Below are 18,465 nucleotides of genomic sequence, written 5' to 3' on the forward strand. Positions count from 1 at the left end.
CCAGTAATTGCACCCTTCAAATAAGACTTCTTAGTTCAAAAATGTCATTTAGACTGTCGATTCCACGAGAGAAGTGTCGGTTACTCTAAGCCTGAAACCAACATTTTAGGGTGACTATAATTCTGATAAATTATTGTAATTCTGCACAGAAAACAGAGTTGAGTCTGTCTTATCACCTATGTTTCGTTTAAAATCGCTAGTCATCGGTTATCGTCAAAAACGACTAGCGTAGACTGGAATACTATCATCTAAGAAGTACCAGATGTAGAACCTAACAAAAAGCGACACTTTAAACATTAGAAGGAATAGATTTTTACGGTTTTATTTCACGTTTTCTGTTTACAAAAGAATCGAATAAAAACCAAAAAAAGAAAATTAACCGCATCATTGCCTCATCTAATCATCTGACAGACTTCTTTGAAACCAATCGTCATTGAGAATTATTAGACATAAATTTCACGAGAGAGTGAACAAACATCTCAACAACATTTCCTCGATTAAGAAAACACGTACAATTAAAGTTTTCATTAGAATAGTTTCCTTGCAGAATATGTTATTCAGATGCGATTTAGTTAATTGTATTATGGTTTCAATGACAGCCATCGTATCCATTTTATGTATATAAAAACTACTAGCCGAGACACTAACACACCAAACCAAGGCGGTGTAATTTAATTTATTTCCTGGAAATCATTGTCATTTATTAACAAATCATTAAACACAAATATGATGGAAAATTTATTGGAATTACTCTCTGCTGGATGTTGGTGAAATGATATCGTTTAACCTACATTCATATAAATAGAAAATTTTTGTTTTGTTTAACTTCAGTTCGTGAGATGCAATCATCGTTCAAAGAAAACCGTTTTCAAAATCATTCTTCGCATCATCGCCGAAAAATAAAATTTTTCGATGACAAAAGTGGATCATAATCGTCCCCATTACACGAACAACAGGTTTATCACTGCAAACGACAAAAAAAAAGTAACTAGTCATTAAGCAGTGACAATCAAAGATAATAATTGTTTTCTTTTTGTCCTCAAAATTGTAACGTCGTCACAATGCTCGGCGTACCACCAGTAAATGGAAAAGATTCACACCCACGCATCTCGAAACATCGCCCACACATAACACAAAATTTCCTTTTGCTTTTCAACGTGTCCTTCATTAGAAAGAGCATGCCTAGATTCAGCAAGAACTTTTTTTTTTGTGAATGTAGAGGCAACAAGACATAATATACATGTGCAAACAGTGTGTATACACATTGTTGTATACGTTCATATCATCAACGAAATTCAACTAGTTGGGAAAAAAGAGGATCGAAACCCAGACCAAGGTTTCAAAACGATAGTAATGGAAATCCGTTGATTTCGGAATCCGTTGAATGTGTTATACTATGAGCTTCGTACAATATCCATTTACGACGACACAACACCCATACTATGACAAAACGATTCAGAAAAGCGTATAACATTCGAGAAACTACGTAGGTACTTTTTTGCCATTTCATTGACTGAAAGTATGAAAAGCGCCCACACACAAATATTCATCAAGGCGAATGACGTCATTCCGGGAAAATTACATTGTTTAGTGGTGTGCGAAGTTCAGATAAGCTTCTCCCCCAAAAATTTATGGTTCTGAATGAAATAAAAATGATGCAAATTATAGGTAAAGTTCTGACGTGATTAATTTTCAATGGAATTAAAACGTTGGATTTACATTTGCAATGATGTAGTAAAATGAGTACGTAGCCAAAAAAAAAGACGCGAGGGAAATTTAATTATTTATTTTTGGTCGAGAAAATAAAAATGATAATTCGAAATCAGTCATATTTGCGGTGACTGATAAATTAAAATTTGTAAACTGTGCTGCGTTAACGGAGTATATATAATCAAATTAATTTTATTTTTATTCTCCGCGATAAAACCTGAGTTATCTCGAAATATTTGGAATAAATCCTTGTTCGCTCATGGTGGTAGACGTGTTTCAAATTCATAAATACGACACCACAAGATGGTCTGATTCTCGTATACTTAGTTTTTATCTTGGAATTTATTTTATTTTTTTCAATTACCTTGCCATTTTCCACATAATATACTTATCCGTTTCGTTGACTGTCTACATGGGATATCTTTGAGTATCTCGTTTTGGTGTTAATGTCGATGCTTTTTATAATAAAATTTTAAATTATTGAACAATGCAACACATCGTTATTTCTCGTGAATATGTTAATGCAAAATGACAATTTAAATGATAATGGATTACGTATTATATACGAGAAATGAATGATGATAATTATTGCAGTTGTTCAGTCACTTAAGCTTAATTAATAGGATGTTAAGATCTTTCGTAAACATAGAAAATCGACAATACAATGATGCTTTTCTCTTCCTACCACACAGCAAAACTATTGGTGTAGGTAAGTTCATATGTACAGTTACCGAATCCACAAAAACAAAACAGTAAAACTCAGATAAATCACTCGTTATTTCAATAATTATCTCAGTTACACAGTTCGGATCATTACTTATCTTTATCACGCTAATTTGACTCTTGCTACGATGTCATTAATCCAACAAATATTCAACAACAAAACTTTTTAATATTCTGCTTTGATTGTTGCTAAACCAAATTAGAAAAAAAAAATTGTTTTCATTCTAATTAATTAAAATGTTGCTTGATAGCTGTACTGTGTGTACACACACATTTCTGGAATTTGGACTATCCGATTGGTCGTATCGTCAGAGTTAAATTTATACTGTTTTCGATTCAATAAATAATGCCATATTTAATACACCACCACATAACTGTGGGTTGTGCGACTTGCCTGCATAAATTGTTAAAGTTGTGATAAAAGATTTTCGGAACGTTTCACTCTACCTACCCTTTACAAAAGCTAAAAAATATCACTTCGTTCGGGCTACAACTCGCGAAATTGCCTAAAAACAATCGTCCAAAACAGATACACAAATAACTATTACTAAAACTTAAATGGCCTCAGGCTTAGCAGAACCGAAAGCAAACATTGTTTGGGTGTTTGTTAGAAGAAACTTGAACATATGTGGAGTTGAAGGAAATCGACTAAGGAGAATAACTTATAACTTTCACTTTGTAGGTCGCCCTTCAAAATATTGTGAATGTGCGCAAAGCTTCCAGCAATGATTTTTTGATGCTAGTGCCGCAAAAATCCCTATTTTGTCCACTATGAAGCGTTGTGAAAGTGGCCTTTGTTGTCATTCTGAGAGGCGCCATTTTAGGTGAGAAAATTATCATTTTCTCCCCTTGAATGTCGGGTTAGCCATATTGGCTGAGAAAACGATCATTTTCTCACCTAAAATGGCTGAATACCAAAACACGCTATTGATTTTATTTTCTTCAAAGGGGACAAAAATACAGATGTTTGCTAACGCTAGCATGAAAAACGTTGTGTTCACCTCGGGGAGAAATAGGAAATTTCACCTTGAGCGGATTGCGACCCTCGCCTACATTTAGGCGAAATACCAATTAAGCACTTGACTTTCCTCTGAGAGTATTTGCATACTGCGGAGAAGTGACGTTAAGTCGGTGCTCTCTAAAGTGGGACCTTTAAAGAAACAATTAGTAAGATGTTTCTGCGCAGTGGCGAAAAGTAAAAATTATGTTCCCTTTATTGAGAAAAACTGTGTATGACAAAACTACCAAATAATAACCCTCCATAGGAGAATAAAGTTTAGAAACTGAATTGTTTTTATAAATAAAATATTTCTTTTAAATTCTTGGATGGAAGTACTGTTCCCATAATTGACGCCGCAGTGGTTCTGTTGTGACACTTCGTGTGCACTCCTGTTGTTAATGAACAGATTGATAACCAAAGTACACAGGAAAAGAAAATATTAGCTGAGCAAAACAAACCGTTGACCGTTTTTTAGCTGCTTTATATGTCTGCTATTACGAACGAAATTAGGGATTAGCGCCGCTAAAACAGCTATGTTTGCTTATCAGTTAAATCAGACGTCTGAGTAACATGACTCAAGAACTCAACCGATTTGATAATTCACTTTTGATAACTAAATTTAAAGTCGTTCATGCGTCTCTCTGAAAACGACACCTGTCCAATGCCCACCTGCTAATCTCAGTGAATCCAATCTGATAAATGGTTCAGGTGTTACTGGAATGGTGCAACCGCAATTGTGAGGTAACATCTACACAATTTTCAATGATCGTCACAATCTATGAGCTGCATTTTCTGTAAGCTTTTGTTAACTTTTCAGAAACAGAAGTCGTATGGCGATAAAATTCATATCAATCTGGCCTAAGTATTTTCAACAGACTGATACAAAATCTTTTACTTCATTTGTTTTTTCATACATTTTGCTATTATAGTGGAAACCTGACAAATCATATCTTCTTTTTGCTTCTTTGTTGATACCAGATGACTAGCCGTTCGATTCTCCTTTTAAAATAATGGTCCGACAAGAGCATTATGCATTATTCAATAAATACAAAAAAAATCGTCATAGTTGTTCATGACCATGTAAAATACCATTTTCACGATTTTATCGCTTTAAGTAGATGTATTTTAAGAAAACTTCTGACACTTTACCTAGCCGGAGATGAGAGTATAATTGAAAATCGATACAACTTGGCAAGGTTAGATGGCGTCCGGTTGGTGCTTTGATTAACCACATTTACCATTTGAAATTTAAATTTTCCATTTATTTCAAGTGAAAATTTATTCCAGTACAGTGGACATTCCCAGACCAAAGACCAGTGTCGCACTAATGTTTTCAGCGACAAATATCAACTACAACAGAACAGTCAGCTCTAACATAGATTAAAATCACGAATTTAATTATTTTAAAATACGAAGAAATAATAGGTTGCAATCATTAAAAGCAGACATCCCAGTGAATTCTTGAGTGGAAATCATTTAATCGTACTGGAAAATATGGAAAATATTGACAATTTTAATGAGGCTTACTGGAAGCCTAACACTTGAATTTAGCTTAAGTATTGTTTGATGCAACGGCAATCATTTGTACAGTTGAATTCAAATTCCATACATTCATATCGACAAGTGGCATGCACTAAAATAAACGGTCTACTGGCAAGAAAATTTCGATTTAATATGACTTGATAAAGTGCATAAGTTTTAATTTTTGCGTAGTAATATGTGGGCAACGTACACAGTATTTTTTATTAAATATTCCAGTTCAGCACAAAATTCGAAAATCTGAATTAGCCTTAGAATATAATTAACAAAATAAATCGCTGACGATACTTATGCTTAGTAAACACATTTTGTTTTATAAATAGTGTGAACATTTAGAACTCCCAATGGTCTAGCGTCTAACTTTTTCAAAATGGCAAAGGCAAACGCATTGTCATTGAATCTGGTAGTTCTTTTGTTCAGAATGTCTGATACAGAATCTGTAACTTAATTAGTTCAACACACATTTTACTATAATACAGCTATACTATAATACAGGAGATCACGAGGGGTGAGTCACTTTTAGATTAAATGGATTAAATGTATTAAATGGATTTAATGGATTAAATGGAATAAAAATTGGATTAAATACTACAAGTCATACTAGAACATTAAAAAGCATAAAATTCCACTTTTAGAAGTTTTTGGTGTAAAATGGATTAAATGGATTAAATAAATTTAATTCCATTTTTACCAAAAAAAATTTTCTTTGTCTCATGAGTACTTAAACGCCCTGGGGATCGTGCGAATTTAATTTTCGTAATTAGTTTACAGATTTTTTAGGTGGGTGGCCTAATTGTTTCGGTAAAACAAAAAATTTTTTTTTTTGGATTAAATGGATTTAATGGATTAAATGGATTAAATGGAAGTGACTCACCCCTAGGGAGATCAACGTTTTTTTTTGTCGTTGTTTTCTAGAACAGATGCGAGATTTCGTCCTCCCACTATCAGCGTGAAGTTCAGAATTATGTGGTTCAACATCTATGTTTCCAATAATTGCTTTAAACTATAATAATTGCAAGAAACATGTTATGATTACAGGTAACACTAAGAACGGTTCAAAATAAGATATAGTTCATATAGTCAAAATAGCAGCATTGGTTAAATCGCTGCTCGTCCAATTCTCAGGTTAATCATCAATGGGCACGGTTAGTACCCGGAAAAACGTAAGTTTAAAAAAAATATTCTCAACATTTACCAACATAGTTCGTTACAGTCTCTAAATATGTTTTTTGTCAACCCAAACATGTAGAAAATTCGTACAAAAGATACTTACGTTACTTAAGACAATCTAAGCTGACTTTTAAATGCAAAAATTCTAAACCTAAATTTGCGTACAGAGAAAAATTGCATTATTAGCAAGCATAACGTTAACTAAATTAATAAATTGAATAAAATATTGCGTAAGATAATAATAAAAAAGATCAGAAAACCGGCTAAAACACATTATTATATGGAACATAACCTACGTTTAATTTCTTTTGTATGAAATTCAGACATTGATACGCACCTTGTACTCAAATGAGTAAAAAAAAACTCGTATTTAAATTCGAAAAAACACTGAAAAAGAGAGAGAAAAAAATAATTATTTAATCGAACCGCTTCGAACCATATTTTGATCGAAATATATATATATCGAATACATACATATTTATAGCATGTCATTGCCAATTCAGTGTGTGTATAACAGCAACAACAACCACGAAAAAAAAAAATGAATATCGCCTACAATATAATGCATTTCTATCAATTAATAGCTTAGCAACAGAAAACGCAAGCACAATGTAAAGATTGCAGCATTTGGTTGATTATATTGTCGTGTATTATTTTTCATTAATAATTATTTAAATCGGGGCAATGAAACCGAATGTGCAGTTCATACAATATGTATATATAACTTGCAATGCATTTTTCGTCCGGTCCGTAGACTTTTTTTATTAATTTTTTTTTTAAACTATACGTTTAAATTGCGACCATACAATTCTTCATTACACAGCAAACGAATTTTATGTATTTCATATACATTTTGTTAATACTATGCACTGAGTTGCTGATTACATATTGAAATGGAAAATAAAAAAAAAATTATTTTATAAACATGATTTTCAATAAAGGCAATATAAATGTGTGCAAGGTATATATATGATGTGAATACTTGCAAAAGTTGCTTTTGACAATAATTTTATATAAATTAGATTTCTGTTAACAGTATTAACCTTTGGTATGTTTCATGCTTTTATGCGTTTTTTGTTTAGTCCACGGAATGTTTTTTTTCTGTCTTCTCTCTTTTCAAAAATTTGCATTAAAAAAAAAATATCGCGCACTGGTGTGGTTCGCTTTTATCATTTTGGTAAAATGGCAATTTAAAAAAAAAAATATTTTATTGCAAAAAACAATATTTTTTTTAATTACATAGATAGATCGATTGTATCTACCTACCCGAAATAATAATAAATGTTTGGAAAGGAATACACACACACACCACCTAAAGCAAACGAATTTTGTTATTTTTCTGAAATTATATTTTCATGTACCTAAATATGCATTATCGCGCGCCTTTCGTATATATACGATTTTTGCTGAATTGACATAGAAAATCGCTAGCTGATATAACATTTCAATTTCAAGCAAAAATTGTTTATAATTTTGGATCATTTGCATTAGATTTGAAATTTAAAAAAAGTGGACGCAAATAATTCGCATACATAAATGTATAGGCACCACAGGTTATAAAATCTAATCGAGTTTATTTTGTCTGTTTTTAACGAACAATAATCAAACAAAGTCGTTGAAGTCACAATGCGTTTGTGTTCGTTGTTGTTTTTTGATAAAATGCTTATTTTTACACCATTATAGGCATAGAAGTGACTGTATGATGCATACATATATAGCTTAATTAGCTTAAGCCACAGTATCTCTATCGAACAGGTCTTGAGTTCAGTACAAAAGATTTAATTTAATTCAATTATCTTGATGTATCTGGTACTCCATGGCCGTACGTTAAGTTGGTGCCATTTGATTGGCTCAATCAAAACCAGTTCTTTGTTTCATATCAACTAATTTTTAGATAACTGTCGCCACTAGAAATGAATATTAAAAAAAAAAAATCCGAAGTGCAGGATTGCAAGAAAAAAATTGAAAATTTAACGAACGATAAGGGTTTAGGCAGTAGGTAGGCACAATTTCCTTCAGCTGTTTCGTAAAATTCTTAAAAAATTGAAAAACTTTTTTTATTGTATTCTAAGGTTTTTATGTAATTTGTCTGAGTCTGAAATAAACATACATAGGCAAAAATGGAACTTCCAATTATATTCATCTGTTATCGACAACGGCGTTAAAGAAATAACTACGATGAGTCTCGCAAGTGGTTTTTTATATAGCAAAATTTATGTTAAGAGTTGTGAAGTAGAAGATTTTGCGCGTCAAATTCACAGTTTCAACAGTGGCAGTTTCAACAAAATATGTAGCAAAATTTTTCGATTTTACGCTCACCTTCAAAGGTTAATTGAGAAAATCTGGTGACACAGTTATGAAATTCCAATCCATAATCAACAAAACTTTCTCAATGTGCACTAACAGATGATGAGACTGTTTCATATACAAAAGTATTAGATAAGGAATGTAAAACTGCGAACTATGCATCGTCGTCACTCTGTAACCCTCTAGTTCAAAGTACGCATAATTCTTGTCTATAATTTCAGGGTCTTCCTGTTTTATCAATACACTCAATTTTATCAATTTGAGCCTGTGATAAGTTAACGAACCATCGCAATAGAAGCCACGTTAGACGTTGAATTTGAAGATTACGAAGGGAAAACTTTTCAATAAATTTTTTGTATGTCAAGTTTAAAAGTTGTAATAGACTCGACGCTCATTAGGAACACAAATACGAAGAAACAAATTCCTATTTAGCAGAAATGAAAAAAGTTTTTCTGCTTATAAGAGAGAACTGAGCGGAATTTACGCTTGTTATTTCAGAACGGTGACATTAAATTTGTACATTTCTGCGAAACAGTCTCGTTTCAAATGGGACTACCCAGGGACTATTTTAGGGAAAATTAAGGAAAATATGGAAAATAAGGGAAGATCGGAGAAATTCAGCAAAATAAGGAAAAATAAGGAAAATTGGGGAAAACAGGAATATTAGGGAAAATGTGAAAATCTGGAATCTGGAAAATCTGCATATATACGAAACCCGCTAAATTCGACCAAGCTGCTTTTGAAAGTAGATGTCCGTAATGCGTTCAACAGTGTGGAGAGGGATGTTATGTTGGTTGAAATAAAAAACAGTGCGGAGCTGTACCACTCACCACCATCGTCAATGTTATCTAAAACCAACGTTCCTGTCATTTGGTAACAAGGTAATTTCATCACAGGTGGGAGCCCAACAAGATGATCCAGCAGGCCCATTAATTTTTAGCCTAACAATACATCCATTGATTCTTCAATTGCCTTCCGATCTGCAGAGTTCCCACTCCTCCTAAAATTCATAAAATTCATAAAATGGACCAAATCCTCCTAAAATCTCCTAAAATCTTCTAAAACTCCTAAAATTCCTAAAATGAGCTCATACTCTCGAAGAAATTTTTTAATAATACTGAAAAACTAAAAACGGTAAAAACAGCAAAATTATGCGGCAATGAATTTGAACTTCTGTATGAACCTGACTCAACTTGCGAAAACACTCCTTTCTTTGAGTCATGCAAATAGCGATCCTGAACGTGGATTTAGCGAAAATAACTACATTATCGAGGATCGCAGTTTGTTAGAAGATGCGACTATCGTGTCACTTCGAACGTTTAAGGACACATTGAATAATATAAACGTCGCTGACTTCCTAATGAATCGACGTATTTTCCAGATGTGCTCCAATGTACTTTACTTTTCTCGAACAACAAAAAGTCGAGAAGGTACTTCTTCTTAAGAATAAAGAGGCGGAAGATAATCTCAATAAAGCATCTTCACAAAAAAAAAAATCGAGTTCAGAAAAACTTTCCGATATCGAGAAATCTCTCCAGATCCAGTAGAAAAAAACTTTTTAGTGCACAAGAGCTGATAAATGATGGAAACAAAATTATGGTGAATCTTGTTAATTCGAAAGGCAAGAAAAACCTGATAAAGGATCAGTTGCTGGCTAGTCGAGACTGGCGTCAGAAAAGAGGAAATCATAAAAGTTTCAATTATTAAAGGAAAAACATAAGGAAAAATATGTTTTGACAAAAAAAAACTTTTTGTCAATTTTATTAAACATTTTTAGTATTTTACGAAGTGTATGAGAAACAGAGAAACAGAGCAAAAATTCCTCCGGAAATTACTTATACAACCTTTACCACATTTAAAAAAATTCCTCCTAAAATTCTCCTAAAATTACCTTCCAAATCTCCTAAAATACTCCTAAAATTGCCTTTAAAATTTCCTACAATTCCTAATTTTAGGAGCTTTCCTAAGCCGTGGGAACTCTGGATCTGAACATTTGGTACTTGTAGTACTTGAACGACGGAACGATCGGTAACACACCCGACATTGTACTGGCTAATCTAGCATAATCTAGCAATTATCGATACCATCGATTTTAGGCAATTGCCGAAGACAACTAAAAAGTTTTTTTTCCATATCAATGACAATTTATTAAATATTTGCGACAAAAAAGACTGCTCACAATAGTGGCGCAGCCACTAAAAAGTACTATTATTGAAAATCGTTGTTGCCGAACACTATAACATTCAGAAAATTAAAAAACGAATCGATGTTTTTGAACGACATTCAACAGGGCTGGTACAAAAATCAAAATTGTTGTAAGCAGCGACAATAAAAATTACACTAGGCCTGTTCATTTTAGAGAAATAGTCTCAAATTTATCTGGCATGGTGTTTATCTGGTCCGGAAGGCTAAAATATTTGACCCGTATTTTTTTTGGAATTTTAAAAAATAGTTTAGATCTGGGGAGCGAAGCATTTGTTCAAATGTATGAATGCGTTGGTTAGAAGAGTAAAATAGATATACAACATCATTCTCCTCTCTTCTAACCAACGCTTTCGTACATTTGAACAAATGCTTCGCTCCCCAGATCTAAACTATTTTTTAAAATTCCAAAAAAATACGTTTCAAATATTTTAGCCTTCCGGACCAGATAAACACCATGCCAGATAAATTTAGGACTATTTCTCTAAAATGAACAGGCCTAAGTTACACCCCTGTGATTTGGATATGAAATCGGCCCTGGAGAAAATAACCAATGTTCAGTTAAATCACTCTCAATGGGTGCAGTCGAGCATGCCAGTCAACTTAGGCGGATTAGGTATTTGCTCATTGTCGCTACCAGCTTCCTTGTCATCGATATATTGGGTCAACCGGATTACCACACTCGACTGAAGCAACTGAACTTACAATCACTCGAAACGCGTCGACTACAGTTCGATTAGGGAATGCAATCCCGGACCGTTTTTACAAAACCGGGATTCGGGATTTGATTCAGTATCAATACCAGGAATACCGGTATTTTCGGGATTGGAAAGAAAAATCGAAATGACTTATTTCTTGATAAAAATTTGGATTTCTAAGAAGAAATTTTAAAAAGCAGAATTCAAAAAACTTATCGTCGTTTTGTTTGAAACTTTACAATGTAGTCTGTACTCTGGGTCCTGTAGTCAGGGTGGTTTTACAAGACGGGCTGTGTGCAATATTATGAAACTACATGAGTTTTCAAAAGCCAAGACATTTTCGTTTCAACTTACACAAATGTTAAGTCTAACATTGCTAATTATTAGATTTTCTTTGATTAGTAACTTATGCAAGATAAATGAAAAGTTAGAAATATGCCAGTGAAGAAAGTAAAGAATTTTTTGAATTTAAAAAATTTTTTGGCCTATTAGTATAAAATTTTTATTTTCTTTCTAAATCCCAAAAGGATCACAGCAAATTTCCTCCTAACTACGGACTTGACAAATTCTTAAATTTAACGTACAAACCTTAATATACTCATTTCTAATGACATTAGCAACGTCAATTTTCTCTCTGAAAAACGCTCAAAGAAAGCACAAGTGTTGCACCGTCTCACCGTTAAATCTTGAACGACACAAATAACCGCAATCAGAAAAAGCCATCTCTACTCTACTTTACTCAACTCTACGCTAGTCGGTTTGATGAGTAGTTTACACTCATGAATATGTATGAACATTAAATCATGTACATTAAGACCATTTCATGATGCGACTTTTTTAAAAAGTGATTCAGTATCTCTGGACTTTATTCCGATGTTTGTATAAGATTCTCAGGACAGAAGGCGTGAATCAATCCTTGTGTAGGCAAATACCTGGAACCTTATCTATTGATATGTACAACATCTGCTCGCTTAAATGTATGTAGCCATGCCAAATCAAAGCTCAGGCACCTTATGATGCGTTGTAAACGCGTAGTTAACACGTTGTCATTTTGTCATATGCTTTTGATCACTAGATTCTCACCATTTTCGATAAAATTGAACTCCTGTCTAATCATCAAAAGCTGTTGCCATACGAAATCGCTTTGTAAATGCTAAAAATCCGACTAAAAATTTTCAATTTATTTAATTTTAATCTTTCGGGATAAATCCCGGTATTTTTTGGTGAAAACCGGTTTTCGGTACTGGAGTTTTCCGGGATTAGTACCGGGATTAATCCCGAGATTGCATTCCCTAAGTTCGATGAATTTTTGCTCCATAAACTGGTTCACGGTAACATCGTCTCAACCCTGAGCTTTGCACTCAACTTTAATCGCCCATCTTGAGTCACCAGCAACCAGCAAACTTTTTACCTACCGTTCAACAAAAAATCAAACATTCAGCGCAATTCCCCTATGTATAGACTTCAGAGCAACCACAATGAATACTATTCTTCGATTGACATACCGAGTTAAGTCTCTCTATAAGATTTAAGAGTTACAGTTTGATCAATGGATGTAAGATCTTTTTCTCTTTAATTTGTTCTTTTCTTTGATTTTCGCTTTAATCTCCTTTTGAGACTATGAATTTAATGATTTAATAACGACAACTTATACGTAAATTAACGGTTAATATGTAATTATGGTAGTGGCCTGTATATTAATCGGAATAAACAAACAAACAAATATGGTCCTTTATATGTACAATAGTAAAATGCATGCTAAAAAATTGAAGTACAAGATTTGAAATCAACAGGTTAAAAATACGTTGATCGATGGAAGTAATAGATTCGACACTGGTCGCTTGCGGTCTGTAACAAGTTAATTCTGATAATTTCGATGTCTATCGAAAGTGCTTACTCACAAAATGCAAACCAATTGAGCTAAACGTCTTCATTACTCATTTCAATATCATTGTTTACCGGACAATATTACCTAATACAATCTAATTATTCAATGTCTCTATCTATCACGTCGGCAAACGACTTGATGTCGCATGTCGATACAATTTATTTTTCGGTGCGGTTTTTGTTTATTTTCATAACGCGACTTTGCTTACGCATTTTCCAGAAATATCTACGAACAATACACTGACAAACGTGCAAATGTTTACGTTTATCCATTCATTTCAGTTGAACATGAGTAAGTTTGATTTCATCAACCAGTAGCCCCTATACACATTTATAAACATTGTGGGAGTATTTGAGCAGATCTATGATTTTCTTTGAATTATAGCTTATCAATCTACATATAACACATTCGCTTAGACGCATTGTAATAACTAACATTCAGTTATGTGTGACTAAAGATAACGACAGAACATGATCCAGGCACGAAAATTTTCACTTTCTTTTTATGATGAAAAGTTTTATATGTTTTACGTCATCAATGTTTGGATGGCTTGCGTGACGTATACCGGTTTAGATGACGATTTTGCGTACGTTTGTTCTTTGTTAGAATCTATAGATTAATACCAAGCGGTTTATATGTGTGGAAAGCAACCAGAACTTTCACAACAAATCAATGAAATGTTTGGATTGTGAGCAAAACATTGCGACGTAGAGCAATATGGTTTACTATATCGAGTTCGAACGAGACGATTGGCGAAAAGAAAAAGTTTTTTAAAAGAAATTGTGTCTATAATGTGCAACTTACCTCACATTGGTGTTCAATAAGAACGTATTGACTTCGTCACATATCCCCGCTAGGTAGCAAATCAATATGCTTCTGAGCCAACTTATTCGTCTTCTTGTATATCACACACTATAAGATCGTACGAAAACTAAGGGGAAGCAATTTGTCGAGCTCACACACAACATTTATTATTTAACAAAGTAAATTGTCTAGACAGAAGAATATTTTTACAGGGATCCAACAAATTGTATTATGCCGTCCTTGATTGAATTATATCATGCCGAAAGAACCAAAGTATGCAATAGAAACAGCTTCTAATTCCTTGGAGCATAAAGATTTTTTTTTTAAACGAACAGTTCTCTTTGTACGCTAGAGTTTACGTTGATGTGGAAATGTAAAATTTTCAGTTATATTCTGAGATATTTTGCGTGGAGGTAAATTACAGGTTCCTTTCGTCGATATAATTTGCTTAGAATTCAAACGCAAATGATGATTCAATATAGAATATGAGGAAAGTTTGTTAATCTGTCGCAACCAAACACCTCCCATCTGTCTTCGGTTGCGTAACTGAATAAATATTGAAATACCTAATGAACCGTAAAACGTATTGCCATATTTTCCCAAAAATTTCTTCATTTTCCCCACAACAATGACTCTTTTTTTCAACAAAAAGAAAGGGAAAATATTCTGTGAAAATATGAGAAAATTTGGGAAAACATTTTCACAAAAATAGTTCCTAGTAATACCCATTCAGGGATGTGGACCATTCATAAATGACGTAAATCTTTTCGGTGCTCTCATCAAAACTAAGTCCTACAGTGAACGACATCTCAAATGTCTCACTGTCATTTTTTTCAGAGAATGTCATTGTGAATTTGCAATGACACAATAAAATTCTCAGAAAAATTTGACAGTGAGACATTTGAGTTGTCGTTCACTGTAAAAACTCAATCAAAAATACGCTCTCAGTAAAGTGAAAGCAATACCCTGGGGGTGTATTCTAGAGCGTAGTTTCAACTCTATTTGACCAGCGAGTTATTTAAGATTGAATTTTGATGACAGCACTAAAAAAGCGTTACTTAATTTATGAATGACCTATAACCTTTATGGATTACTTCGCTCACTATTAATAGCTATTACCTCGCTAGTATTTGACTTGCATTCGTCTAAGTAGTTCGTAGCGTACCATGATAGAGTTCAAGGTTCTGAGAGAACATGTTAGGAGACTTCTGAGTTGATCGCGAAGGCGATGTAATCAAAAAAAAATTTTGGCGTTAACTAAGTTTGTGAAATTTATATGACGAATTCAACCACAGCTCTGCTACTAGCATGAACATAAGAAATATTCGGAGGCTAATGCAATCAAAATAGGCCTTGCATTTTCTCGTACAGATAGGAGTCATGATTTCTTGGTGTGAGTAAAAACACACAACACATGCAATCGTACACGCATACATATTTAAAAATTTGGAGGCTTTTTGACGTTAAAAAAATGAGTGTTCGTGCTAGAAACAGTTCTATGATTCGACTATATTTGTCTTCAAGTTGACTTTTCACACGATATGTAATGAGTGCGTTTAACAAATTTGATGTCACTCGCCTTCGTGAGTGTCTTACCGTCTTAACCTGTTCTTTCATAACCTTGGTCTAATTCACTCAGAGCCAAGTCTGATGGTGTAGATGTGAAATAAAACTAACGTCTTACCTGCCGATTTACTTCCTTTCATTAATATGCTGTTATCGTTCACGTAGTGATAAAATTCACACGATGTGTGTGTATTGTCACTGACGCTAAAGTAAAAAAGATTATCCTAAGCAGCCTTTATAATGAATATACAAGAAAAATTATATTCCTAGACATTGTAGCATTTTCCTTCGATACAATACCTCACCATGCTCCGTAGTCTATACTTGACGTCCACTGATACTCGTGCAAGCTCTCGTTAAACTTACACGCACCTATAAAAATTTTGTCCAGCTCAGCTGTAGTCGTTGTACGAATGTACTGTACAAATTCGGGACAAGTACATTATGTTAACGTAGCAGTAATATTTACAGTACAGCTGTATCAATGTACAGTTGGGCGAACATTGGTTGTCTCATCGAAAAATAAAAGTTGTACAGAAAATATTATTCAGAGTTCATAAATTTTCATCTTTAAACGATTTAGTACGTTTATTTACGTCAACTTATTTAAAAAAAAAAAAAAACTGCCGTCCGTGCGATTCGAACTCGGGACCTCCGACACTCCAGTCCACCACCTTACCCATGTCCCAACTCAGTACTTGTGTTTGGAAGACATTATGGGAAAGCTATCTTATAACATCGTACGTCTCCACTGTACTGTCTTGCTGAACATTAATGTTCAGTTGATCAGTATTGTGAAATTGAACTTTAAAAGTTCTCGTATTTTAATACTGTTGTGTGGTAATGTAATTTCCAAATGTTCAAGAAGGAAGTTTTTTTTCTGTAAATTATTTGTTAGGAAATTGTAAGACTTAAGTCTTCTTCTCCTATTCTATAATTCTAAGAATAAATATTTTGAAAGAAAAAGTTAAGTTTCCGGCAGATGGGCTTTTGTCACATGTTATTTAGACACCCAACAGTCTGACAGAAGCTTATTAAAATTAAGGGTAGCAACATAGTCAATTTTACTAATACGTCATTACTGTCTCGCTCAAAAGCGGTTAAAACGCAACTAGTACTACACATGTGTACGTCAAATTTGTTATCCTTTGTTTGCAGACTTCAGTTTTTTCATTTCATGATTTTGTATGTGAATGAAAACTAAAAGTGAGAAATTTTTCTTAGGAAAAGCTGTTTATTCATTTTTTTTAGCAAACTGTTTGAAAATGTGTTAAGAATCGATTGCGTGGATTTACTTAATCAGTGCCCTTTTCTCACAAGCATCGAGGCTGAGTTCTTTCGCCGGCTACATTTATGACAAAATACGTGGAATAACGTGTCCTCCTTAAGTGCTAACTTTCGAACAGAAGAGAAAGATTGATATTTACGAATGTCAAAAAATAGGTTTATAGTGTAACAAAATCATTTACCAAGTCATTTATTAAAAAAATTTCTTGAGCCTTCATTATTCAAATACGTTATTATTCAAAACTTGAATTTCTGAATTTAGTAGGGGGGCATTTCGTCAAAAAAAGTGATTTGCCTTCCTATGGATTTTATAAAAAATGTTTTGATGGGATTATTTTGAGTATTATTAGTAGTCAAAAAAACACTAATTAGAAAAATTCAAGGTCAACAAGGTTTTTTTAACAAACAAAATCTCACCCGCCAATATAAAATCAGCGGTACAATATAAACACTTCATTTCTTCCATTATTTTCAACGGAGATTGTGTATAAAATATAAAATTAATTAAACAACACGACATTTACGTGGAATCATCATCGAAAATTAAACTTTCGCGTACTTTGTCAACGTAGGTACTAGATTCGAAAAAACGATTCTTCTTCTTCTTCTACATATACGTCGGTTCTTTATTCGTATGTACAAATGCACGCATGAATGAAGAACCGACGTATAGAAGAAGAAGAAGAATCGTCATTAAGTGCATCTTGTACATACGTTAACAAAGCTCGCGAACGTTCATATTTCGGATTCCACGTAAGTGTCGCGTTATTTAATTAATTTTATATTTTATATACAATCTCTGTTGGCGGTCGAAATTTTGTTTGTTAAAAAATTTCTAATTAGTGTTTTTTTGATTACTAATAATAATACTCAAAATAATCCCATCAAAACATTTTCGCTAATAATTTAGGATGGCTAGACACCAAATGCCCCTCTACTAATTACAAATAGTTCCTAAATTGTCTCGAAAGTTCGTGCAGTGTTTAGTCTCATTTAATATTATGGAAGTTTTCACGACCACTACATTCAAACTGGCATTCATTCAGCTATAGTGTACATTGTCCATCTGAATGGTACTTTGAATCTGTCACAAATCATGTACTGCTCTGCTGTACAAATTCGGGACAAGTACATTTGTTAACGTAGCAGTATATTTGTTAACGTAACAGAACAGTAGTACATCTTAGCTGTACATAGTACTGTCATTACGTTCAAAATTCAGCAATTACGTACAATATACAGATATGCTGAAAACTAATGTTCAGCTGTGTAGTAAAAAGAACTGCACGGGTACCATACCCAAATATTTTTTTTATAGGTGCGTCTCGTATAAAGGAGTATGGTAATATATATTATGCATCTGTTGCCAAGATTGGTATTTTGACGTGTAGGACATTATTGCCCTAGCCGAAGGCGTGGGCCATAATGCCTACACGTCAAAATAACAGTCTGGCAATAGGTGCATATCATATTTTATCTGTCGAGAACAGATATGTCGAGATAAACAAAAACTCCCTAGAGGGATAAGCTCGAGATTATCGTTCTAGACAGATAATACACTGTTAGTGCAC

At 33.4% G+C, this 18,465-nt stretch overlaps 1 long non-coding RNA gene across 1 annotated transcript; it reads right to left on the minus strand.

Annotated features, from left to right (window-relative positions):
* Positions 1 to 3,865: 3,865 nt before the first annotated feature.
* Positions 3,866 to 15,550, minus strand: LOC119079399. The gene is made up of 3 exons (XR_005088165.1): positions 15,332 to 15,550; positions 8,150 to 8,155; positions 3,866 to 3,876 (listed from the first exon to the last, which is right to left on the minus strand). It is a non-coding gene; the product is annotated as an uncharacterized LOC119079399 (long non-coding RNA).
* Between the last annotated feature and the right edge of the window lie 2,915 nt (positions 15,551 to 18,465).

Source organism: Bradysia coprophila, unplaced genomic scaffold (genome assembly GCF_014529535.1).
Source record: "Bradysia coprophila strain Holo2 unplaced genomic scaffold, BU_Bcop_v1 contig_324, whole genome shotgun sequence".
NCBI classification, from domain to species: Eukaryota; Metazoa; Arthropoda; class Insecta; order Diptera; family Sciaridae; genus Bradysia; species Bradysia coprophila.